The sequence below is a fragment of the Theropithecus gelada genome, chromosome 15, assembly GCF_003255815.1.
Source record: "Theropithecus gelada isolate Dixy chromosome 15, Tgel_1.0, whole genome shotgun sequence".
Lineage (NCBI taxonomy): Eukaryota > Metazoa > Chordata > Mammalia > Primates > Cercopithecidae > Theropithecus > Theropithecus gelada.
In genome coordinates, this window is record NC_037683.1 from 37,093,731 (window position 1) to 37,120,655 (window position 26,925).

Sequence of the window (26,925 nt, forward strand, 5' to 3'; positions counted from 1 at the left end):
GGTAAATTCTTTGAAAGATATCTCTGGTTTATATCTGTAGCTACATCCCTCCATCATTCTTCTGCTACAACCTCATTTCATGTATAGGGCTTCTGTTAGAGACCTGTTGTCTATACACTTGACATTTCTGTTTTGTACCCTGAAAAGAACCCCAAGTATGACTCTCTCTCTCTTCTTGTTCCACTCTCTTAGGTTCTCTCTTCCCGCAACAGCACAGTGGAGCCTTTCTATCTTTCTATGTTATATGTCATACTCTCCGCAGTCCCAGGATGCCATGCATCCTGCTCTCTTCCTGGAGACCCACATAGTGCTGATGAAACCTGAAGGGGAACAGATTTGCACATAGGGTAGATTAAAAAAAGTGACCTCCATCAAAGTGATTGTCTTTATACTTAGCTTTATTCTGTGGTTAGTAGTTAGACTGTTGATGTGAAAAGACAACAGGAGTTAGTAGGTCACATAAATGTGTGAATCAAGTTTGATATAAGTATACCAGACAATGATGGAGCTTCTCATAACTTGAGAATACATTCTCATGTAAGGGCATTTAATGTTTTCTTTTTCCTTTTTTCTTTTTTTTTAAGCACTGCATACTGTCACTAAGACTGGCTGTCAGTTTTGCTACTGAATTAGTCACATTATCTAATTTTCTGTCATTTGGAATTGTTCTATTTTATTTATTTAGTTTGGTGACATCAGCAAGATGGTGGAATGTGACTTTCCAGTAATCAACCCCTCATAGAACATCAATACAAATGACTATCCACACTCAAAAATACCTTCATAAGAGCTAAGAAAACCAGGTGAGAGATTATCGCACCTGGGTATAGTACAGAAATAAGAAAGATATAAAGAAGAGGGTAAAAAGGACAGTTTTATGTGTTCTGTATCACTCCTCCTCAAAACCCAAGTAGGACAGCATGGACAAAGATACTCATATGTTGGAGAAAAAGAGGAAAGCAGGCATCAGACTTGCCATGGACCCCAGAACCAGTCTGGCCCCAGTGAAACTTGGTGCCAGGCCTCCAGGCCCACATCAGAGGGCCCAGGCCCTAAGGCTCACCCCCTCAGATATAGCTCTAGGCCCAACCAAGGTTCCAGACAAGCTCCAGGCATCTGGTGAGCACCCTTGAACTCAGCTTTCTGGCCCACTCTAGTGGCAGGCCAGTCCCAGTGACCCCAGGCTCCAGACTAGCCAGAGCCAGGACAAGAGCCCAGAAATAAATGCACACATTTATAGTCAATTGATCTTTGACAATGGTGGCAAGAACACACAATTAAGAGGAAGAGTTTCTTCAAAAAACCATGTTGGGAAAATTGAATATCCACATACAGAAGAGTGAAATTGAACCCTCATCTCAAAGTATATAAAAAATCAACTCAAAATGCATTAAATACTTAAACATAAGGTCTGAAATTATAAAACAACTGCAAGACAACATAGGGCAGAGCCTCTTGGCATTGGCATGGGCAATGATGTTTTCGATATGACCCCAAAAGTACAGGCAACAAAAAGCAAAATACACAAATGGGATGGCCCACAAACTCAAAAGCTTCTGCACAGAAAGGGAAACAATCAATAAAGAGACAACCTACAGAAGAAAATATTTGTACACCCAATACCTGAAAAGGGATTGGTTAATATTCAGTATCTATAAGGAACTCAAACACTTAATAAAAAAACAAATAACCTGATTTAAAAATGAGCAAAAGACTTAAATAGACATTTCTCAAAAGAAGACATACAAATAGCCAAACAGATATAGAAAAATTGTCAACATCATTAACCTTCTAGACATGCAAATTAAAGCTACAATGAGATATTACATGACACCTGTTAGAAAAGATTTTGTCAAAAAGATAAAAGATAAGTGTTGGAAAGGGTGCGAAGAAAACAGAACTTTTGTACACTGTTGGTTGGGTTATGAATTAGTATAGTCATTACGGAAAACAGTCTGAAGATTTCTCAAAAAATTAAAAATATACCTACTGTATGATTCACCAATTCTAATTCTGGTTATATACTCAAAGGAGATCAAATAAGTATGTTGAAGAGATATCTACATTCCTATTTTTATTACAAGCATTTGTTCATAAGGGCCAAGATATGGAAGCAACCTGAATGCTCATGGGTGGATGAATAGATGAAGAAAATATAGTATATATAGACAATGGAATACTACTTAGCCTTAAAAATAAGAAGAAAATCCTATAGTTTGCAACAGCATGGAAAAATCTGGAAAATATTATGTCAAGTGAAATAAGCCAGATTATAAAGAAATGCATAATTTCATATGTGGAATCAAAAAAAGTTCAACTCACAAAAGGAGAGAATAAAATGATGGTTCCTAGATGCTGGGGGTGAGTGGGAAATGGGGAGATGTTGGTCATAGGGTACAAAGTTTCTGTTAGGATTAATAAATTCTGGAATTCTGTCATACAACATGAGGACATATAGTTATCGTTAATAATAACTAATACTTGAAAATTTCTGAAAAAGCAGATCTTAAATGTTCTCACAAAAATAACAAGTGTGTGAGGTGATGGATATGTTAATTAGATTTATTTAATTATTTCACAATGTATCAAAAATTCAGATTGTACATCATAAATATGTACAACTTTTATTTCGCAATTATACGTTAATAAAGCTGAGTAAAAAATACAAATTTCTAAATGTGTTAATTTCCAAGAAGGGATAAAGACTCCCTAAGTCTAAGTCAGACAAAACTTTACAAAGCAAATAAAAGCAACAAAAGTGCAAAGTTAAAGAATGAGTCAAGAGGTACATATAATAACAGAAAGATTATTGAAGTATAGCTTAACTACATTTCTTTAAGTTTTGACAGGTAGCAAAACCTGGGACCACAAGATGTACTATTTCTTACTCCTAATGGCAACTTTCCTTGAATTAGGCAAGGCCATGTTTATTATTTTCTCTATTTCACTTTCTTAAGAAAAGGATTTAGATTGGCTAAAATTAAGCAACTAAGGTAAGATGAAATAATTTTAGCCATAGATGAGACTTAAGGCTTAGAAAAAATATTAAAAAGGAAGTTAATACATTTTAGAAGGTAGCTGAGAGGATGTACATATTTCAATCTGATAGAGGTAGAAATGGAAAGAACAGAGTAGGTCCTCACAAAAAAAGAAATTGAGCTGAGGCTTTAATAATCACATTTAATTGCTCTATTATATATGATCTGTATAAACTCTCTTCAAGTTATACATTAGAATCCATTTTTATTTGATAAAAATTGTATTAGAGGGATGACATTATTTGATCATAACCATACATCTAATTGGTGAAAGATCTAATTTAAAGGGACCTAGTTGAATCAAAGGCACAAATTCTTTCCATTACACCTTTTCCATCAGGTAGATAAAGAGGCAGATGCAATTAATCAGATACAGAATTTTACAACTATTTTATTACTAAAAAATGACTATGATTTAAATTCCTGAGGATGAGATATTAATGAATCATGGGCTCTTTCACTGTGCAAAGTTCTCAAATATAAAGTGTTAATCTTACAAATAGTAGCTCTAAACTTGTTTGTTTTCATTTCTAGCAGTAACTTTCAGAGAGTTTATATTTCTAGAAATTGTGTATACCTATAATTCTTACATTCCATGACCACAATTAGTCAGGAGAGAGATACTGCATTAAAGCTAATTGTTATATCCCTTACAGACATTAATAACGTTGCAGCCTAATGGCACTAAAGATGAGAATTTTGAGATCTTATAGCCACAGGATATCAGGAATGATGTATGATATACCAGTCTTATAATACTTTTTTATTTTTAATTTGGGGTTTAAAAAATAAAAAAATAAGCAAGAGTTCTGGCATTTGCAGGGAACTAGATTCTTATTTATTATTAATTCACATAAGAAAAATAGCTATGATGGCAAAGGCCAGATAGTTATACACAGGCTATAAATATAGATGAATAATTTATTTCTCTATTAATTTTGAATTTATAGCCAAACTGGTTGAACTCTATTTTTTCTTTTCCTGGAAGGGCATACACCAGACAAAATACTGCACTGTCAACAGTTAAGAAAGAAAGACATAAACTACTCAGTAAGCAAAATGAGATTTACTATATGCATATTTATCTTATTTGAATGACCCTCTGTGTTCTCCTTATGGCTTACTAGAAGGTTTTGGAAAATTATGTCTTTTCAAAATATAACCTTAAATATGATGAAGTATTTGCCTCTGCATTAGGCAGCATGAGATTTGAGAGCTACCTGGAGGCTCATGCGCCCCCAATTATTATCCTCCTTAACAAGTTATTGAGTCCTTAATTTAGCATGATGTCTAATGAAAGTCCTTATTACCATTCAAATGATTTTCCTGTAATTCTTAATCTCTCAGTCTAAGTCAGACAACAAAACTATTCATCGAAAGTTGGAATGTATTCAAGGAGGTCCTTGACTGTCTCTTCTGAGGTTATTTAACTTTGAGACTTTGGAAGAAGCTAATTCCAATGATAGGGTTATTCATACAACAAATATTTACTGAACAGTTTCTATAGTCTAAAATGAAGAAGCCAATCTATTTGGTGTTCTTGCTGTTGCTCATCGAGGGCATGTGTGTACCAAACAGAGACATGAGTAAGTACATTATCCACACTCAACTTGCCTGAGGCAGGTGATACATCACCTATGAAGAAATGGATAATGTTAAACAAACAAACAAACAAAATCAGGTTACTTCCCAGCTGCACAGGTGAATGGAAGTCTGAGGTGCCATCCTCTGGGGTTGGCCCAGCCCAGAATTGGCACATTGAAGTCATTGGGTTATTAACATCCAATATGGCTTAGCATATATACCGACCACTAGTGTAAATGCTTGCTTCAGCTTTGAGATATGATTATCTATCACAGAAATCCAACTCACAATTCAAACATTTAAGGAATTACTATTATTATTAATTATTTACTATTGGGATACCCAAATTTCATCCAATCAAATAACAGAGCCCTCTTTATACCAAGGCAACATAGTCCCTGGCCACTCAACATTGGATCTGAGGAGTACTCTATGCCCCTTATTAATAGAAAATGCATATGTCACTAGTGAGCTGTGTGGTGGACTCCACGCCTAATGCTATTCATGCTCTGTATAGAGCCATCTTCTACACAAATATATCTGTGTCCTTCCAACAGTAGGAAAGGGAAGGTATCTGGAGTAATACAATTCCAGTTCCTTACCACACTGTTCCTTTTTTTTTTTTTAACTCTCCACTGTTATTCTTTGGAATGGTTGGGGAGATTGGATTTCACACGCCAAGTGGTGGTCATTGCTAGGTCATTGGTTGGCATTGGTGGCCATAACCGTTACTTCCTCTCTGTTCCATGAGCTACCGGGCCTAGTCTAACGGCACTGTGTTGGTTGTCCTCACCCTAGTTAGGAAGCAAATAAATATTTTTTGACTGCTATATGAAGTGTGCTGATGATGGACACCTGATAGTTCTTCACCTGGTAAAAGAACTCCTGAAACCACAGTAGGCTGGGTTTGTAGAGAAGACAGTATGGAATTATCATTAAGGCTGCCACAATTTCTTTGAGGTATCTCACTAACTTACCCTCCCTCTATAACCAGTTATGCTTCTAGATGCAGCAATAGGAGGGCTTGGAGCCATCCCAACATCTAACAATTTGCTTGACAATTCCCAGTCTTTTGGCACCATCGAGTATCAGCTGATGAAGTGGTCTACTGAGTTGAGGTCAAGCCGGTTTAGCAGGACATTTCTTCTTCTTGCCAATTAAAAAGTTTCTCTGATTACTAGATGAAACTTAGAAACAATGCTGTAGTCTGGTTAAATTTTTATCTACTACATCACTGCAGCTGCAAATGTGTGTCTTATTCAGTTTCATGACTCCTGTGCCCACCAATGGGTAGGACAGCCACCATCTGGTATCCCTTGGAACAATCCCGTTTATTTTCCTTTTCCAGGCTGGTCAGTATGTCCCATTTTCCTATTTTTCCTATGTGGACAACTGGTCTTTTCCTTTCTGCTTTATCTCAATATGTTCTGTATCTAGGACATATTCACCTTGTATTTGAGGTTTTTCAAGATTCTCCTCTAGATCTTTACAGGCACTCCTTGACATGGATGCAAGGAAGCACACTTGCCTCGTTCAGGGGGAACTGTAGTAGTAGACATGGTATTACACAACTTGGCTTGTATCTCATTAACATTTAGGATGAGGAAGAGGTGTTAACTAAACTGACAACAAAGATATAGAATGTGTCAACCACATTAGGTCAAATAGCCAGTGAACCTGCCCAAGATGAAAAGTTTCAGCTAACTAACCCAGGCTACTCTTAGCCTAGGAGGGTCAGGTAAGTTTGAGACTACAGAATTATTCTCAATTCTCTGTTGGCTGGCCAAGAAGACATGGGTGCCATGGCAGTATGATATGGGTCCACATGTGGTAGAACAGTTTCTCATATAAGAGAGCAAGGAGAATGGTTTTCAGTATTTCAGCACTCTGGGACTTATTCTCTTGGCTGGGTCATGGCTTTCTCAATCACTGTCTTAGGGGAGGACTTTTAGTATAGTTTATGGACTCCTCTGTTTTTTAGTATCTCCACATGATTGTCACCAGTAGCCCTAGTGCCTTTATGGTTTGAAATTGCAGAGGTTGTTAACAATGGTTGTATAAAGCAATAGGGTATCTTTTAGAATGAGTATTGACTGAGAGGTGAGGAATACATTTTAAGACTTACCTGCTTCTCTAAAGCAGGGTAAATTTGGGAATTAAACTCATCAGACATATCTTTTGTATAGCTTAGTGTTCAATTAATTATTTTGATAGAACACTGAGGTGGCAGAATAGAACCAGAGGTGGACAGAGTTTAATCATATCATTTAGTTAAAAACAAAAATTTTGGACTCATGCTTCTGGCCATGCAGAAGTATGTTTTTCCAACCTTTCAGTTTGTAAGTGCAACAGCCCAGGAGATTCATGTCTAGGTGCACTAGATTTTTTTTCTCTCTGCTCTAGAGTGCAACAGACTATCTTCAAAACAAATACTTAATACTCCTGAATCCATCAGTTTCCCCCAGTGAAGATTTTAGACACCTGCTGAACAGGTGACATTTTCAGAAAACACAGTCTTAATTATGGGCAACTATTTTCATTTTGAGATAAACAATAATTTATGAAGAGTAATTAGAACACTTTTTGAAAGAATTAGGAACACAGTTTTATAATTGAAATCTAGTTGATTCATTATAACTCTTTAACAAGAATTCTTTATAATTTTTTAAGAATTCTTATTGCTATCTAATGAAAGTATGAATAATCTCCCCAAAGAATTCCAAGACACTGATGCAGTTGAGGTACAGAACAATGAGCAATTAAAGTGGAAGTCTGTTTACTTTTGTATTATTAAAAAGGATAAGAATTGTCTCTTTGAGAAAATGTTTAATTGCTGTTAATTTAGTCTGTTTTTTAAAAAAAATTTCTTGCAAATGACTAACAACAGCAAAACCTAACTTTCATAAACTCCACACGAAAATTTCCCTTGCTACCTGTGATTCTGCAAAAAAATGAAGTGAGGAAATAGCAAAAGGAATCCATTCTATGAAAAAAAGCCCAGTTTCATTCAGATGGGCGTTATCAGAAGAACACAGAGAAGCAAATAATTCACCCGTAAAAGTAGGGTTCCAAGTGAAAAAGGCATCAAGTGTCCACCCCGAACCTATTATTTAAATTTCTCACTAATTTGCACAAACATTGATGAAACATGATAGAGTTGATATTTGTAATCATTTTAAAAGTGTTTTCAATCGATTTTTTGAATTCCACTAAATGCATAATAGAAAAAAATAGGAATGGAACATAAACTATCAATTCAAGAAGAAACATAAATGACAAAAATTATTAGGAAAATGCTCAACATCATACATACACAATGTAATAAACAATAAAACAAGAATGAAGTAACTGCTTTCTTTGGCAAATAGGCATAAAATGTATCAGATGTGGGAGAGAGAATGACAGGTACGTTCATCCACAGCACGTGCCATGCTAAACTAGAATAACCTTCTATATGCTAATAATATAAAATTCTTAATCTTTAAGATTGATGATCTTAGAAATTCGACTAAGTAATTTCACTTCTAAATTTATTCCACTAAGAAATTTGGTCAAGTATTCAATTAAAAGATACATGATGGTATGATTATAATATTAGAAATCATAAACCAACATTAAAAAAGGAGGTTGATAAATATCAACATGGAATTGATCCTTCTTGTAAAATTGTGGTTTTTCAAAAAAAGGTTATGACTTATAAAAATGCTTATGTCACATTCAATATGGGACATAGATTATAACATGGTATACATAACACTATTCCAATTTTCTTAAAAATATAGATGTGTCGGAAAGGAAATTGAAAATAGGAAAAGTAGGTTTAGGGGTTCGGATTATGTCTATATTCTGTGTCTGTTATTTTCATATTTTAAAGATTAGAATGAGCATATGTTAATTTCATAATAAGAAATACAATGAGAAAAAAATAAGTGAAAACAGGTGTTTGATTTTAGTCAAAACTACTTTCTGATCTCATGGTTTCTTTGAGTCTTGTAGGTGGGTTTCAGGCAGGGAGAGGAGCTTTTATGAAGGAAAGGGGGCATGAACCTAGAAAGAGGAAGAAATGGATGTTTCCACATCTGGTTTGGGATTAACAGAGGAGCAGATAAAATTGAGTTTCAGTGTATATCTCGTAAGGGTGTCTGGTTATTCAGATCAGTACTAAATGACTTTAAGAACTATATAAAATTTCTTAGACTCCTTACAGTTCCAATTATTTCCCTCTATAAATTTTCCATGGTTTTCATCTTTAAAGTGACCAAAGTTTATACTTATCTTTTCGGTGTTTTTGAAGACAGGAATATTCAAAGGACACAAAGCTGAATCTTTGAGATAGAAAAAATTAATCTTGAATTTTACTTCCTTCTGTCATTCAAGGCTACGAAGTGTTGTGCAGCAGAGAGTAATGTGTATACATAGCTGCTCCTAGTAAAAGTCTTGGTGCTCTTTCAGGTGTTTTTTTCCTGTACCTATGCTTTAGAAGTATCTTAAATTTAACAAGATATGCGTAATCTTATCAGCATGAGCACCTGTCTGAGGGGTTCTTTGGCCACAATACATTGGCACAAGAAGTAGGGGTTGAATATTTATGATCCACTTGCTTGTTTGAAATCTGGGAATAAGATTCCAAAAGTATAGGGACAGAATTGGTGGCAGCTGTTTTAAATTTCAAAACAGAGAACCAAGTGTGTGGGGACCTAGTCTTAGTGTGGGGAATAGACTGGGATTTAGCAAAGAGGAGACATTTGTAGTTCCTTACATTGTGCTCTCAGTAGATTAAGATTTTGTGGGTCCTGCACCTTATGAAATTTGGAGACCCTCTTTAAATAAAAGAATATAAATTATAAATACAAAATTAGATAAGAAAGTTGATATTTATTTTGAACAAGCAAAGAAATCACAATAATTGACAAATTTTCAAAGGATGACAAATCCATCACAAAATAAAAAACATTTTTATTAACTACTTTTACACCTTAATAATGCTTTTTTTTTTTTTTTGGTAATACTTTTGTGTATTTTCTCTTTGAATTCAAAGTTTTACAACACTATTTAGTCTGGGGGAAACAGACTCATCTATCATAATTGTTCAAAAACTTCTTTCTTATTGGTAAAATTTATAAAAGTTTTAGTTTCAAAACTCATCACTGGCAATGCTGTAAAGGTTTTAAGACTGTTGTCAAAGTTTGGAAAACTTTTATTGAGTTTCTTTCCTATATAAACTGGTGTGATTTACTAATTGGTTCCTGTATTACTACAGATTTGTGTGTTACAAACATGGGGATTTTAATAAATTGTACTGTGCATGATTCCCATCAATAAAGGAAAAATGGAAAGTGTGTTCATAATTATGTAAGCTGAATTACCAAGTTTCTTCATAATAAGAGAGAACTTCTGTTTGAACTAGGCTTTGGTAAGAACCAGTCTTCTATTTAAAATCTTACATAAATGATGGCTAGTATAGTTTTCTTCAGACTAAATTTGGGCTCCACATATTTCAACCCATCTTTCTCCTCTACTCCAATGTACTTCTGGTGCTGGGTATCACACAGGTTGTATTCACACTGTAATATCATTCTAGACCTGGACCTTCATGACACAACCTGGGTGAATTAGCACAGCAAGCAGAAAGAATATTCTTGGATTCAATTTCTATACCAGATAACAATCCTAACCCAAATTAAATATGTTTCTACCAAACATTTTCTGGCTATTTCAGAGGAAGAAAAGGCGTAATAGAAGTGATGGTAGGAACAGAATTTTTACCTGTAGCTACACTATTCTAACTCTTTCAAACTTTATGAAAAATATATGACCATGTTAACCCAATGCTAGGCCCCCTTTAACGGCCTTGGAAGGGGGTTCTTCAATTGAGGGGATCTGAGTGCTAAGCTTCATTAGCTTTTTGGTAAATAGACTCCTGTATCCTGTAATCACATTTTAGATAAAGGAGACTTAAGCAAGCTCAATGCCCTATACCTTGGATAAAGAGTACGGCCAGAACAAAAGCATGCCTGTAGTTTTCAAATAAGAATCCAAAATGACTGTGAAGGGTGTCCGATATTAAAAAGCCAATTAGTATGATGACAGTGATAATGAAAACTCTTAATGAAGTACACAAAATGGAAACCTACATGTCTTTTCTCAGAAATATAGTTACGCTAAAAATCATTAAATATTTAAAAAATCAATTTAGTTCATTTATGACTTCATTCATTTTCAGCACAGTCCCTTTTTAAAAACACAAAGCCATTCAAGAAATGATTTACACTATTATTAAATAATATAAGTATCAGCCTAAGCTTTATATGACTAGGTTTCAGACCCTTTTTTTAATAAGGAAGTTTAATATATGCTTCTTAATTCCTTCCTAACTTTTAAAATAGTTTCAGATAATTGTTTAATAAGGTATTTTAAATGCTTCTCAAGGATACTGTCTTTTCTGTAGTTTCATTATATTCATGTGCAACTTACTACTAAAAATATTTCTAGTTCCAAAGCTACTGTATATTTATGAGGTTACATTTTTGTCTAGAATTAGTGAAAAAAAGAATCAATGCATTAGAGGTTAGAAAGGAACTTGTAAAGTTCATGAACCATACGGTTCTGCTTTTGATCACATTCACATAATGCCAGATAAAATCCACATTAATTTTAACCACCTGAAAAGAGGACTCCATTTTTTTTTCTTACTTCCTATACTGTCTTTTATTATGTTCCTCCTATGTGACGTTACTGTGGTTATCAAAAATGAACAGAACTCTGTGAGGTTATTAAGTCATCGTGAGCTGGACAATCCTAAAATCCTTTATTCACTTTGGCATTCCTGGAGCCTAGCACAGGGTCTTATAATCAGATACCCATTACATGTGTTGTTGGAGTAGTGAAGCTGGTTCATATTAGAAGGTGATTTCAAACTTCCTCTTGGAAGACAGACTGTCTTTGTTTAGTAAAATAAGTTAAAGCACAACTGTGACAGTGAGTGGTGGTTCTAAGGAGAGAGCCAGAAGGAAGCCAGGGAGCTACATAGAACGCAGTGCTCCGTGTAAAAGAGAACAAACATTTTGGGGGTGAAGGGGGCTTAAATTGGGGAGAAGAAATAATGAAATCAAGGAAGAGAGGACACAACAGTAAGAGAGAAGGCTGGACTTGACTGAAGAGACGACTAGTCGGATTTCCATGGAGGTAGTGGGAAAGGTCTAGGGTCTCTGAAGAATTAGTTATATAAAGCATTCATGTGTCGAAATTTGAAGTAAAGCCATTTAACATGCCCCTATACAATTGTTTTGTAAAGTGGCTGCATGTAGACTTGAAAGAGTGCGGTTTGAGGAGTAATGGTGTAAGATCATTTTTCAGTGTTACAAATGGGCAGCAAAAATGGGAGGGAAAGGGAGAAAAGAGATAGAGAATTCAGTAAAAAGAAAAAATCAGAAGAGAAATTACTAAGATAAACGAATTCTTCCCCCACTTGAAAAATCCTTAGCAGGAGATGTTGACTTTCCCTTTTCTTGTAGGGTAGAAGCCGTTTTATTTAAGTTTACAAGGACAAGTTGATTCCAACAAACTGGAGGACTTGAAGATATTGCATGTTTTGAAATAGGGGTTAGAAATGATTCGAATTAATTGAACTGGGGATATTGTCTCTCCCTTGAAAGCACTTGAAGACTAATGATTGAAGATGCTCGTGGGTGTTTGATAAATTCTACCATAGAATTATGATCAACATGCAATGCAAACACAGACAGAAAGAGTCCTGTTACACTTTACCAACTGAGGAGGAATATCAGGAAAGACGACACAAAGGAAATAATACATGAGCGAGGGTCTAGAAGGATAATGCAGAATTTCTCAGGAAATCCTATTTTGGGAATTCAAAATAGAGAGTGCAAATTTATGGAAATATAAAAGAGCAAGTTGTATTAGGGAATTGAAAGCAGAGAAAAGACTGGAGAACAGCAAGTAAGAAGACAAAGACTTTGAGGAAATGACTAACTATAATTGTCTGCACTCAACTGGAAAGGTGAAATTCCTATTATTTTCATATCTTGATTGTTTTCTTTTCCTGAAAAGGCATTAGATAAATATTTTGCAATATATTTTGTGATCTGACCCAATTTGCATGTTTCTTTTCAAGGCTTTGCCTGTTTTATATCAATATTTCATTCACAAAAGGACACAATGACAGATTATTTTCACCTGTCCATCAATTCCTACAGCTACAGGCAGATCTATATTCCACTTTCTGCTCTAACAAATGAAATAAAGACAGTGAAACAGTATATGTGAAGAATGTTATAGGAAATCTATAATTCTGATAAAAACTCTAGGTTTAGCAGAAATCAGCCAATTGAGAGTTCTCATTTAGTTATTATTTTTTTCTGGCAAAAATCTAAATTATTTATTGTAACACTAGGACAAACCTCAAACAAAGTGAGTAAAGTAATGTAGGGAACTTTATTAAATTTTGTCTAGCTAGCCAGGTTTAAAATATAAGTTTTATGTTCCTCTGCCAAGTGATTCTGAGACACACTGGAATGTACACACTCTTAACACATTTTTGGAAATAGTGAATCACAGATTTTATCTGTGGGTTCAAAATCAAATTGATTCTTAAAGACTCATCTCCACTACAACCTCTTCTCTAAAGGGCTTTCTGGTTCTATTCTACTTCATGTGGTTCTGTGTGGCTGACCAGAAACACAGCTTTAATTGACAGGATGGAGGTTCTAGAAATTTTTGTTAGAAGCTGAAAAGCCTTCTAAAGGATGGCCCATTCTAAGGTAAGAGTACATGAAGGTACAGAAATTTGGTTTGAGTCATTGGACCAGTATTGGAAGAGAGAAAACAGAATGCATAATTATCCACTTACATGGACTTTTAAGTGAAACATAGGGTGAGAAAGATTAAAACACCGGAGGGAGCTAGGGCAGAGGAGGAGGAATATGAGAGTGCATTTTTAAACAGTATTTATACTAAACCTTCAATAATAACAATAACAAAAAACCCGCAATTCAAATATTATTGTGTCCTATATCCAGTAACAAGTGGCTCAGAGCTAATGCTGATAGGCAGTAATACCTCTTCCTGCCAGCATCAGAAACATGGAAACCTTTGCACACTTTTCTTTCTTTTCTTTGTCTCCCTCCTTCCATCCTTTTCTCCTTCCTTCATTCCTTCCTTCCTTCCTTCCTTCCTTCCTCCCTCCCTCCCTCCCTCCTTCCTTCTCCCCTCGATCCTTCTCCCCTCCCTTTATTCTTTCTTGTCTTAATTTCTTTAGTGTTGCTATAAAAGAATACCTGAGACTGGGTAATTTATAAAGAAAAGAGGTTTATTTGTCTTACGGGTTTGCAAGCTGTACAAGAAGCATGGCACCAGCATCTGCTTCTGGTGAAAGCCTCAGGCTTCTTCCACTCATGGTGGAAGGCAAAGGGGAGTAGGTGCATGCAGAGATCACATGGCAAGAGAGAGAACAAGGGGGGCAGTGCCAGGCTCTTTTTAATTACCACCACTCAGGGGATCTCTCCTGGTAATGAAAGTTCCTCCTCCCAGGGAGGGCATTAATCTCTTCATGAGGGATTCATTCCTATGACCCAAAAGCCTCCCATTAGGCCCCACCTCCAACATTGAGGATCAAGTTTCAACATGAAGTTTCCTGGGACAAACATCCAACTATAGCATCTTCCTCTCTCCTCTTTCTCTTTCATGATGAAAGTAACAGAAATCCTATTTGAATTAGCTTGGAAAATCAGAGGAATTTATGGGAAAAATACTAAGTTATCTCAGTGAAAGGTTAAGTAACTGTAGGGAAGGACAATTGAAGCTAGACATTAGATATACCTCTTACTAAGGAAGTGAATGATGCCAGGGATCTTTCTAGATCCCTTCTGTCTTCTCTTTCTCTGTTCTGACTTAATTCTCTCATGATGCAAATTGGAAGTCTTCCAAATGGCAAACAACATGGTTTTAAAAAATCTCCAGGGCCTCATCACCTGTTTTTCAGGAAAAGCTGACCCTTGCTTAATTTAGGGTCAAGTTATAGAAGTCTGCATGGATTTATAAGTGAAACCTAGAATGAGAAAGATTAAAACCCAAACTAACCCTAATAGTGGGTTAGTTTGAGTTAGGTATCCAGCATCAAGCAAATGATGTAGATGGAGGATGGAGAGGTAGGGATGCTTTTAAGAATATCTAACCTTTCAGAACTGATATTTGGTGCTTGGGTCAGAGTATGCCTTTGCAGAAGAGAGGCAGTATTCCCAAAAGAAAAAGAAAAGATCAAGGGGAGACATAAGAACTGACATCTACTAAAGCAAGTACATTGCAGGCTGTGCCATCTTTAGCATCAATACAGATATTCTTAACCTCTGTCATTGGCTTAACACAAACACTGAGGACTTCTGTTGGCATTTGCATCAGCGGGATCCAGCAGACATCAGTAGCAGCATTCAGGCTTTTAAAATCATTATTGACAGGGAACAGCATCATAGTGAGCTAGAGCAGAGGAGTAGGAAAACAGTAGTAAACAAGATGACTGGAGCCTCTGAACCACAGGGTAGGTATTTGAGTGTGGATTAAGTTCCTATAGAGCAAATGAGGCTGACGCCAAATAGCTTTGGTAAGATGCCCTTATTTATACTCTAGGTTACCATGGGCTGGGAAGATATGGACTTTGTATGTTTATAAGCTATGTAACTGTCCATTTTATCAGATGTTGATCCTAGCATTGTGCATGGATGCTCAATAAAAGGAATATGGTGCTGAATTGTGTTATGAATTGCATCTGCCTCAAAATTATGTATTTCTTACATATTCATCTTCTGTGTATCCCTTTTCAAAGTAATTTATTTAGTTGTAGTGTGAAGTCATGGATTGTGACCATTTTAAAATGAATACATAGTAATAAAGAATTGGGAAGGAATTAGTCAAGTGATTATGGGTGTCTAACATGTCATAAAATTATCAAGCACAAATACATCACCTATGGTGCTGGAAGGAGAAATCACTATAGCAGGAAATAAAGATGAAATCAGCATTTGGGATTTAAGATGTTTATATCCATGAGTCCATACTCATCATGACCCACTTTAGAAGCCTGGCCACTAGATTGGGCAGCATCTTGGAAAGGGATATGTCTGGGCAAGGCCAAGCATATGTTCCTTAAGAGGGAACTAGAGTACTAGGCAATACTTAGCTGAGGGTTAGGAGGAAGGACCAGAGCAGAAGTTTAGTCTTATGAATTAAAACAACCAAAAGAAAAGAAGGAGAGAACTTTGACCTAAAGGGCCAATAGATTCTCAAGGGATATCCACTGGGACATTAAACATGAATTTCATTGTTAGAGAAGTTATCTCAAAAAGCAATTGTGGTAAACCAGCAACCTTGGCTGGCAAAAGAAATTTTAACTCTCAGTAGGTGTAAGATTTAAGCCACACTGGGCCAGACCAAGAAGGAGGTGGTGAGAATGTGAGAATACTGATCTATTTCTTATATATGTCAGGATTAGCACAGAAACTGCAACAGGTAACAGTTTGCATGCAAGTGGGATCACCAATAGGTTTAGCTGTAAGAAACTAACCCAGCTGCAGATGAAAAAAAGACAAAATTGACACAATCTTTTGAACTGAAAGTAAGTTGTCATTTAACGCCGTACTCTCCTTCTTACATTTTAAGTGCTTAACTGGAATGAATGAAAATATTGCTGAACAACCATTTAATGTGATTAGATTTCAGAAGATGCACATTATCTGATTCTATAGGGATATGTGCATGCCATTTGAAGAAATGAGTTTTGATCCATGACTCTTTTACAGAATATGGTTCCAGGAGATCAGAGTTTACTGTCCCCTGGAGTAAACAGTTGCTGGTTTGAGCACTTCAGTGTTGTCTTGGAATCATGCAACCAGAAGGACTCAGAAATATGTAGTGCCCTTTGTGGGCAGCTCTCGTTGGTACAAGAGTTGTATTCAATCACTTTGTCAGAACAATGATAGCTGTGAGAAGGAGTCCATAAAGCTATTCATTAAACTCTGAAACAGCTAGCACTTTACTTGTCTGGAGTTATTTACTAGTGGTTGATGATGACACAGTTGAGTGAGGCAGAAACTTTTGAGGCTTCTTGACTCTCTTTTTGGTGAGAAGGTCATTTTGAAAAGGAGAATTGTAAGGTATTTAGTACATCTGAATCTCCAAATATCGCCTTTCATTAATACGGTAAAACACCAAAAATAGGGAAAAGTGTTTTTTAGAAGGAACATAGGCTGTGATGTTACAAACGTTTGAATTCTGTATCACTCACCATGCAATCAGAAAAGCAGAACCACTAGGAATATAAAAATAATTGCAATACTTTGAGAAGAACTAATAGAAGCACATCTTAAACTCTGCTCCTAATTGGATGGAAATCTTTAAAGAATTTAGCATCTTCATAGTCAGTCATCATCTGTAAATACTGAGATTTGGCAAGGTATTTTGGTTTCTTTTTAATGTTTGTGTTCTGTTAACGTGATTCTCCATGTACATTAATTGTATCTTTACATGAGGGTTTTGAAAACCCTGTAGGTCAGAAACTCTGACCAGTTCTTCTTTTAAATCTTCAGAGTATGAAAGATTCAGCACAGACTATCTTAAAAAATCCTTCCAGGATTTTTAGGTCAATCCTTCCATAGAGTCTTCTAGAAGAAAGAAATTGGTGGATAAACCAACTCTCAGATAGGTTATTATGCCATAATTTTGTAGTCAATATTTGATTAAATATAACCATATTTAAATATATTCTATACAGCTATAGTATAGGTGCTTGGAGAAGCTTGCATCTGTTGCCAGTCTTGAAAGCCACGAAATCATTACACATGGAAACTTGAGTTCAAGTCCCATTCAGGTTGAATTCCCATTTTTAAATATATGAAACGTATGACCCTAGCTTCTAAGAGTTTTAATTAAAAAAAAATCATATCTTCCAAATTTAGTTTCAGCTAGTAAGAGTAAAATATTGTGTACTTCTTTTAGCTGATAGCCATCTGCTACAGAAACATTCAAATGTCAGCTCATCAGAATTTAAAAGGACTTCCTGAACAGAAGTTCACTGAAATTTAAGAAACTTTAATGGAACTTCTGTTGTGAAATGATACTGTCTTGACTTTAGTATAATCCTCAAAACACATCTACAAATCCATCTCCCAAAAATGTCTCCTACAGAGAAAGAGCTGGGCTGGTTTTACAATTTTTATGGCAAAGGTTAAAATAAGTAATTTCCACAACAGCTGTCAACATATAGTCTATCTTTGGAGGCTGCTTTCCCTAGAGAATTTTATTTCTTCAAATGTCATAATTAGAATTTAATCTCCAGTGACTACTCAAGGAAATCTGACAGCAGGATGCAGTATGGGTCACATTTTAATTACGAATGCATCTTTCCCATTTGAAGGGCCAGGAGCTTTTTGCTAGTCATGTCACGGAAACTCCTATGCACTGTGAATAATTAAGTGTGTTTTTCAGTGGGTAGCAGTTGTTTCCTTAAAATTCAGCAAGGTTTATCAGAGCATGAAGAGATTTCTTGTCCCACCAAAAACCGATGGGGTGCAAAGAAGTCGATTTCCAGGCAATTAGAGCAGTGAGTTCTGTTCATTCACACGCTTTCATTGTCTATGACACATGTATATCTATAGCAGTGTGTTTTCATGCATTTGTTTATTCATTTCCTTTCTTTTATTAAACAAACCTTTATTGAGTATATACTTCCCTGAACTTACAGTTGGGGAAACAAAGTAGAACAACACTGTCTTTTCCATAAGAGAGACATACCTTAATCTGGTCAGAAATGATCATTAAATGAGTGACACAGGGGAGTCACATACATGGTGCTTTGGAAACACCAAGAAAGAAGCCACTAATTCTGCTTGAAAAGATCAGGAATGACATGACAGGGGAGGTGATGGCTCAACTGAGCTGTAAAGAATAATGAGCAGGAAGGAATTTGTTATGACAAGGAAGGGGAGGGAATTCCTGACAAAGGGAACTACATCTGTGAAAACAAGGATATCTGAAGGCTTTTGTAGGTTGGTGCAGTGAGGATAAAAAGTAGAATGTTTTTGGAGAAGTAGTACAATATGGGCACACAATACAGGGTCGGGGTTATTTTAATGCCAGCAGAAATGTAAATGTATCGGGCAAGAAATTTGTCTTCACAAAACAACATGACACTGATCATCTCAACCCTCAGAACAGTCAGACAGGATTTTTGAGTAGCTTTGTCTCTTTATCCCACTTATCTGAGAATATCTATCATTTTCCAAGCTTTTTTTTTTTTTTGTGAAGAAAAAGTGGTATGACCATACAATGAACTACTACTTAGTAACAACGACAAACAAAATGTACTACTGAAAAATCCAAGAAAATGAATGAATTTCAAAACAATTTTGCTAAGTGAAAGAAGCAAGAAAGAAAAGACTATATAATGTATGATTATATTTACATGAAATTTCGGAAAATTCAAGACTATGGTGATGGAAAGCAGGCTGGTAGTCGCTAGGCTTCAGGGTTTAGGCAAAGAATATTGACAAAAATGGGGCATGAAGGTTTTTTTTTTGGATAATGGAAATGTTCTATATCATGATTGTGGTGGTAGCTATAAGACTATGAGCAAATCTTAGAACTCCTCAAATTATTTACTTAAAATTGGTAAATGTTATTGTTTATAAATTATGGTTCATTAAAGCTGACAACAAAGGTGAGCCATATCAGAAACTCTGAGTTGGGATTAGTTTGCTTCAGAGGTGCTAAGGAAACAATAACTGTGCCAATGAAAACCTTCAGGATGAGGCTACTGAACTGACTTCCTCAAGCATTTGGAGATAAAGAACCACATTAGCTGACACTGAGCAAAATAAGAAATTAAAGTCTACAAGGAGTGATTTTTTCCAATAAAACGTAATTTGGGGACTTTAAGAATGTTTGAGTCCAAATTACAAGTACAATCATAAAATTGAGCACTTCTTATCTGTCAGCCATGTCTTTAAATGGTTTACATGTATAATTTATTTAGTTCTCATGACAACCTTGCAAGTCTGATTGTTACTCTGACTTTTCAGGTTAGAAAACTGAGGCTCAGGTATATTGATTTACTTGTTCAGGATCGTAAACCTAGTAAGTGTAAGAACTGGGATTTGAAGTCAGGTAGTCTGGTTCAGAGTCTATACGCTTAAACACAAAGGCATTATATTTGAGTTTAAATTTCATTATAGGAGGAGTTTGCATTCAACCCTGGGCATCTTGATGTTGCTGCTGTTTATTACTGAAGTATGTTAATATTGTTATTATATGTCATTGCAGAACCCCTCATGACCTATATAAGACAATGTGGCTGGAGGTGATTAGAACAGGGAATATATTTTCAATTTCAAATAGAGTGTGACATTAGAGTTAACTAATTAAGCACACTGTTCTTATGCATTTCAGTGCCTTCTGGAGGGCAAAATCGGTACTGACCATCAGAGGTACAAGGAATATCCACAACAAACCAACAGTTGATATTGGTGAGGTGGCTCCATAAAGATAGAAATGAGACTTCCCTTACCCTGCTAAGAAGGATAGCCACAGACATGTATGATCACAGTTTTATGAATAAGCTCAATGGATTAGATGAACAAAAATAACTGAAGAGTATTAAGATGATCTACTAAAACGTAGTATATATGTTTCCATGCCCAGAGATCTCCATTTGCAATGCTGTTTTGGAATAAGCTATTAGGTGACATTGTTATTGGTCTGACATATTGGGTGACATTATTGGTCTACATTCTGAACTGAGTGAAGATAATGTAGTAGCACATTTGTAAGCACAGAGAATCTTGCCTCTCTGTTTCATTCTTTATTTTGCACCAGCATAAATGAGAAATCCCAAGTAGTTACATCTGTGCTGAAAACCAAACATTCCCTTGGTTGGAGTATCCCAAAGTCTAAGCTGGGAGAGACAGAACAGAGAGCATAAGCAAGCCAATCTGGTCACTTTCTTTAGTTACACTAATCTAGCCTTTGTCTAGTAACAATAAAACAAAACAAAACAAAAAATCCCCCAAACTCCTATTTGATATCCATTTATCTCGATCTTGTGTCTATTGATTGGTTCAGATCATAGCTGGCAAAGAGAGAAGTGTTATTAATAGACTTGAACAAGAAAAGCAACGCTGATTTCATTATTATTTTCCAGTAAAGGTGGAAGGCAGAGGGCAATGTTGGGAATAAGGGCAATATGAGGATCAGGACAATATAGGAAAGAAAAATAGAGCATAATAAGTCTCTCATATAACGCATTCTTCATCCATGTTATGTAACCCTCTTCTGTTCTTCCCCCTACCATGGTCAGCACATACACACGTCATCTCCACCGTACCCAACAATAGCAACCAAAACTAAGAACTTCTCTTTCCCAATAATTTTTCCAGTTTTTATGTTTGTCTTATCAAATCCCAGTGCTCAAAGACCACCAAGAACATAATTGTAATCAAACAAAAGTAGCTGTATTGACACACGGCAGCAAGAAAAACTGCATCCTATGGGGAAGATCATCTCAGTGAGATGGAATTAGGATAGTCTTGTTACAGGGTTTGGGTTTGTACTGGGTGATCTCTGTGTCTGTTCCTGACTGTATTGTCAGAAAACGGGGGCTATTTGTTGACTGAGTACATTAATAATGTTAATTTAAGAGGTAGCAGGAATTTAGTAAGGTTATCATTAATGAGAGACCGTTAGTTGCTCAGAAGGGAATGTGGTTGCATAGTGTGCTTGTTTTCGTCTTGTTCCATCAGGGTTATATATTAATCTTATCTGATGTTGATATTCTGTGAAATTGTTGATGTTCAGCAAGGAACACAACCTAGCTATTGGCTGCCAAGCCAGCTAACACTTGTCAGCTGTCAAAGATTGTTAATTTTTCTCCTTTCCTCCCTCTGCCCGCCACCGCCCCCACCCCAGTTTCGTATAGTCATCAATTTCTCTTTCCATACTGACGAAGGTTGAAAGTTTGTTCTCAGGGGAGAAAAAAAGGCAGCTTGTATTTGTTAATGATAATTAACTTATCATTAATTACTGAATTTTAGAGCAGAAATCCCAAGAGAAAGAGGAAAAAAGATTACCTTTTTAGAAACCACTTGCATGTAAAAATGGAGGTGTATTAGCTGTGTATGTGCACGGGACTATAATTTATTGGAGGTACAAACCCATTCATAAAAATGTTTATAGCTGCATTATGGTTAGAGTCACTAATGAGACTGAGTTATTTGAGGTATGCAAAGATATTAACAAAGTTTTGGTGATAGTTCTGTTTATGTTAACCTGGATGTAATTATGCTTTAAAGACATAAAAATAATTCAAGAAAGGTTATTTAAAAGATATCAGTAGATTGAAGTATTTTAATATACTTTTTCATAGATGGAATATTATTAATATTTGAGAGAAGTATTATATTTCAAGCATAATGTAGCTAAGACTCAAATGAAAATTTCATTAGGTTTATCTTTAATAGCAGATTGGGAGCACCAGAGATTGCTTTCTACACATAACACGAATGTAATGTAGAATTTTCAGTACTTCAATAATTCTCTTTTTAGAGAACTGCATTTCTTTTTTTTTTTTTTTTTTTTTTTTTTTTTTTGAGACGGAGTCTCGCGCTGTCGCCCAGGCTGGAGTGCAGTGGCCGGATCTCAGCTCACTGCAAGCTCCCGGGCATTTCTTAAAGTACAGACTTCTCATTGCTTTTCTGGTTTGGGCTTTTTATTTATTTATTTTTCAAAAGAGATCATGTTATTCCCTGTACTTAAATGTTTGCTACAGAAATAGTTATGGTTGTGACTTGTTTCTTAAAAGTACATTTTGGCCATTTTCAAGGTTTCTGATCCATTAATTGATCTATACATGAATGTTCATCTATCCATGAACAGATGTCCAAGAAGGAGCCAATGGAGAAGAAACTGCTCAATTTTCACTACATTTGATTGGAATAAAAGTTTCCCTCCCCTATTTATTTTTTCACTTAGAAAGCCTGAAGTGCCCCCTTTCAACAACGCTGTCTTGTTTCTCCTTTTATCCCATCTAGAGAAATAAGTTATGGAGACTACTTGGGAAGAGTTAGTGAAAATAGGGGAACAAAAGAAGGCAATGAGAAGAGAAGGCTAATATCAGAGTCTTTCCTGCTTCTGTCCAGGCACAGTTGTGGTTGGGAAATATTTATTGATACATATAGACTGAAGACTTATTTTTCCAGTTGAAATGGCCAAAATTGCTGCCTTCTTATGGGCGGAACTACAGACTTTATTTGGAGTTCACTAGATGGTCTGTTAATGTGCACTTTGTGTTCCAGGGTGCAATGCAGGGTACCATATTGCATGCTTTTTCAGCCTTCAGTTTGTTATTCCTCAGTCTTTCCTCGTATTCATGAGGATTACCCTTACAATTAAGAGGAAGAGTAGTACCTAGTTGAATATTCTTTAATTTGGATTTGTCTGATATTTTTCTTGGGTTTAGAGTTGGGTTTTTAATTTGTAGACAAGTATCGAAGACGTAAAATGTCTTTCTTGTCACGTAATCACAGGAAATACATGATATCCACACGACATCACTGATGATGGTAACTTTGATCACATGGTAAGGTAGTGTTTGCCAGGTTTCTCTACTGTAAAGTTGCTATTTTCTTCTTTCCCTTTCTATTACTTGAAAGAGAGTCACTAAGTATATCTAGCCCACTCTTCAGTGTAGGATGGGGTTAAACTTCACTCCTAGAGGATACAGCACCTATATGTATCATATGGGATTCTTTGGTAAAGATAATCTCTTCTGCCTCATTTATTTATTCAATCATGTATTTATCAGTATAGACTCATGAATAAATATTTTATATTTGGTTGTAATTCAACTTCACTTTATTTTTAATTTTAATTTTATTTTTATTGCTATATAATATATGTATATATTTGGGGGTACTTGTGATAATTTAATACATTCATTTAATTTGTAAAGATCAAATCAATGTAATTGGGATTTACAAAAACTTTTATTTATTTTTATTTATTTTATTTTTTATTTTATTTTATTTATTCATTTATTTTTTTTGAGACGGAATCTTGCTCTGTCACCTAGGCTAGAGTGGCAAGATCTCCGCTCACTGCAAGCTCTGCCTCCCGGGTTCACGCCATTTTCCTGCTTCAACCTCCCAAGTAGCTGGGACTGCAGGCGCCCGCCACCTCGTCTGGCTAATTTTTTGTATTTTTAGTAGACACGGGGTTTCACCGTGTTAGCCAGGATGGTCTCGATCTCCTGACCTCGTGATCCACCCGCCTCGGCCTCTCAAAGTGCTGGGATTACAGGTGTGAGCCATGCACCCGGCCTTAAAAAACCTTTAATATTTGTCTTTTCTTTAAGTTAGAAACATTTGAATCCTTTTCTGCTAGCTACTTTGAAATACACAATAGATTATTGTAAAGTATAATCACCTCACTGATTTATCAAACACTAGTCTTATTTTTTCCACAAAATTGTACATTTGTACCTATTAACCAGTCTGTTTTCATTTCTCTCTCCCCTCTACCCTTCCCAGCCTCTGGTAATCACCAATCTTCTCTTTATCTTCAAGAATCCTACTTTTTTAGCTCCCACATATGACTGAGAGTGTGCAATATTTGCCTTTATGTCCCTGGCTTATTTTACTTAACATGACCTCCAATTCCATCCATCTTGCTGCAAATGACATGATTTCATTCATTTTTCTGATGGAATAGCATTCCGTTGTGTATATATACCACATTTTCTTTATCCATTCATACGCTGATAGGAACTTAAGTTGATTCCATTCTTTGGCTATTGTGAATAGTGCTGCAATAAACATCAGTGTACAGATGTCTCTTCGATACACTGATATTCCTTTTAATTTTTTATAAATCTATATACCCAGTAGTGGGATTGCTGGATTATACAGTAGTTCTAAAAACAGAACCTTTTTGAGGAAACTTTATACAGTTTTCCATGGTGGCTGTACTAATTTACATTCCCACCAAAAGTGTAGGAGAGTTGCACTTTCTCCACCTCCTTGTCAGCATCTGTTAGTTTCTGTCTTTTTTATAGTAGCCGTTTGACTTGGGTGAGATGATATCTCGCTATGGTTTTAATTTGCATTTCTCTGATGCCAAGTGATGTTGACAATGTTTTTTTCATATACCTCTTGGCCATATGTATATCTTCTTTTGAGAAATGTCTGTTCAGATTGTTTGCCCACTTTTAGATGCTATTGAGTTGGAGCTCCTTATATATTGTGGTTATTAATCCCTTGTCAGACAGATAGTTTGCAAGTATTTTTTGCCATTCTGTGGGTTGTCTATTCATTTTGTTGATTGTTTGCTTTGCTGCACAGGAGCTTTTTCGCTTGATATAATACCATCTATATATTTTTTCTTTGGTTGCCTGTGTTTTTGAGGTCTTACACAAAAAATTTTTCTCAAATCAATGTCCTGGAGTGTCTCCCCAGGGTTTTCTTCTAGTGGTAGTATCATGGTTTAGGGTCTTAGATTTAAGTAATCTATATTGATTTGGTATTTGTATATGATGAGAGGTGGGGTCTAGTTTAATTTTTTTTTTTTTTTTTTTTTTTTGAGATGGAGTCATGCTCTGTGGCCCAGGCCGGAGTGCAGTGGCACAATCTTGGCTCACTGCAACTTCCACCTCCTGGGTTCAAGTGATTCTCCTGCCTCAGCCTTCCAAGTAGCTGGGGTTATAGGCGCCTGCCACCATGCCCAGCTAATTTTTGTATTTTTAATAGAGACAGGGTTTCACCATGTTGGTCAGGCTGGTCTCAAACTCCCGACCTCAGGTGATCTACTTGCCTCGGCCTCCCAAAGTGCTGGGATTATAAGCATGAATCACTGTGCCCAGCCTTTTTTGAGTTTTTTATCAGACCTTTATTGAGATTTAATTCTCATACAATTTATCCATTTGAAGCATAGAAATCACTGGTTATTGGTATAATTACAGAGTTGTGCAACTTTCATCACACAATTTTAGAACATTTTCTCACCCCAGAAGAAGTCCCATACCTGTTTTCATGTCACTCCCCATTTCTCCAGCAGTCACCCTCCCTGACCCTAGCAACGAACAATCACTGATCTACTTTCTGTCTCTATGGATTTGTTTATTGTGGACTGTTCATGTAAATGAAATAATACACTATAGGGTCTTTGTGGCTGTCTTCTTTCACATAGCATAATCTTTTAAAGGGACATCTATATTATAGTCTGTATCAGTATTTCATTTTTTTAACTTTTATGTTCAAGGGTACATGTGAAGGTTTGTTACATGGGTAAACTCGTGTCATGGGGGTTGTACAGATTATTTCATCATCCAGATATCAATTGCAGTACTCAATAGCTATCTTTTCTGCTCCTCTCCCTCCTCGCATCCTCCAACCTCAAGTGCACCCCAGTGTCTGTTGTTTCTGTGTGCTCATGAGTTATCATCATTTAGCTCACACTTCTAAGTGAGAACATGTGGTATTTGGTTTTCTATTCCTGTGTTAGTTTGGTAAGGATGATGGTCTCCAGCTCCACCTATGTTCCTGCTAAAGACATCAACTTGTTCCTTTTTATGGCTGCATATGTTTCATGGTGTATATGTATATGTTTTCTTTATCCAATCTGTCACTGATGGGCATTTACGTTGATTCCATGTCTTTGTTATTGTGAACAGCACTGCAATAAACATTCGTGTCCATGTGTCTTTATGGTAGAATGATTTATATTCCTCTGGATATACACCTAGTAATAGGATTGCTGGGTCGAACGGTAGTTCTGCTTTTAGCTCTTTGAGAAATTACCATACTGCTTTCCACAATGGCTGAACTAATTTACGTGCCCACCAACAGTTTATAAGTGTTCCCTTTTCTCTGCAGTCTCATCAGCATCTGTTGTTTTTTGACTTTTAACTAATAGCCATTCTGACTGGTGTGAGGTGGTATATCATTTTTGTTTTGATTTGCATTTCTCTAATGATCAGTGATATTGAGCTTCTTTTCATATGCTTGTTGGCCCGGTGTGTGTCTTCTTTTGAAAAGTGTCTGTTTATATCCTTTGGCCACTTTTTAATGGGATTGTTTTCTCTTGTAAATTTGTTTAAGTTTCTTATAGATGCTGGATATTAGGCCTTTGTCAGATGAAGTTTGCAAATATTTTCTCTCATTCTGTTGGCTGTTTACTCTGTTGATAGATTCTTTTGCGGTTCAGGAACTCTCGAGTTTAATTTGATCCCCCTTGTCAAATTTTGCTTTCG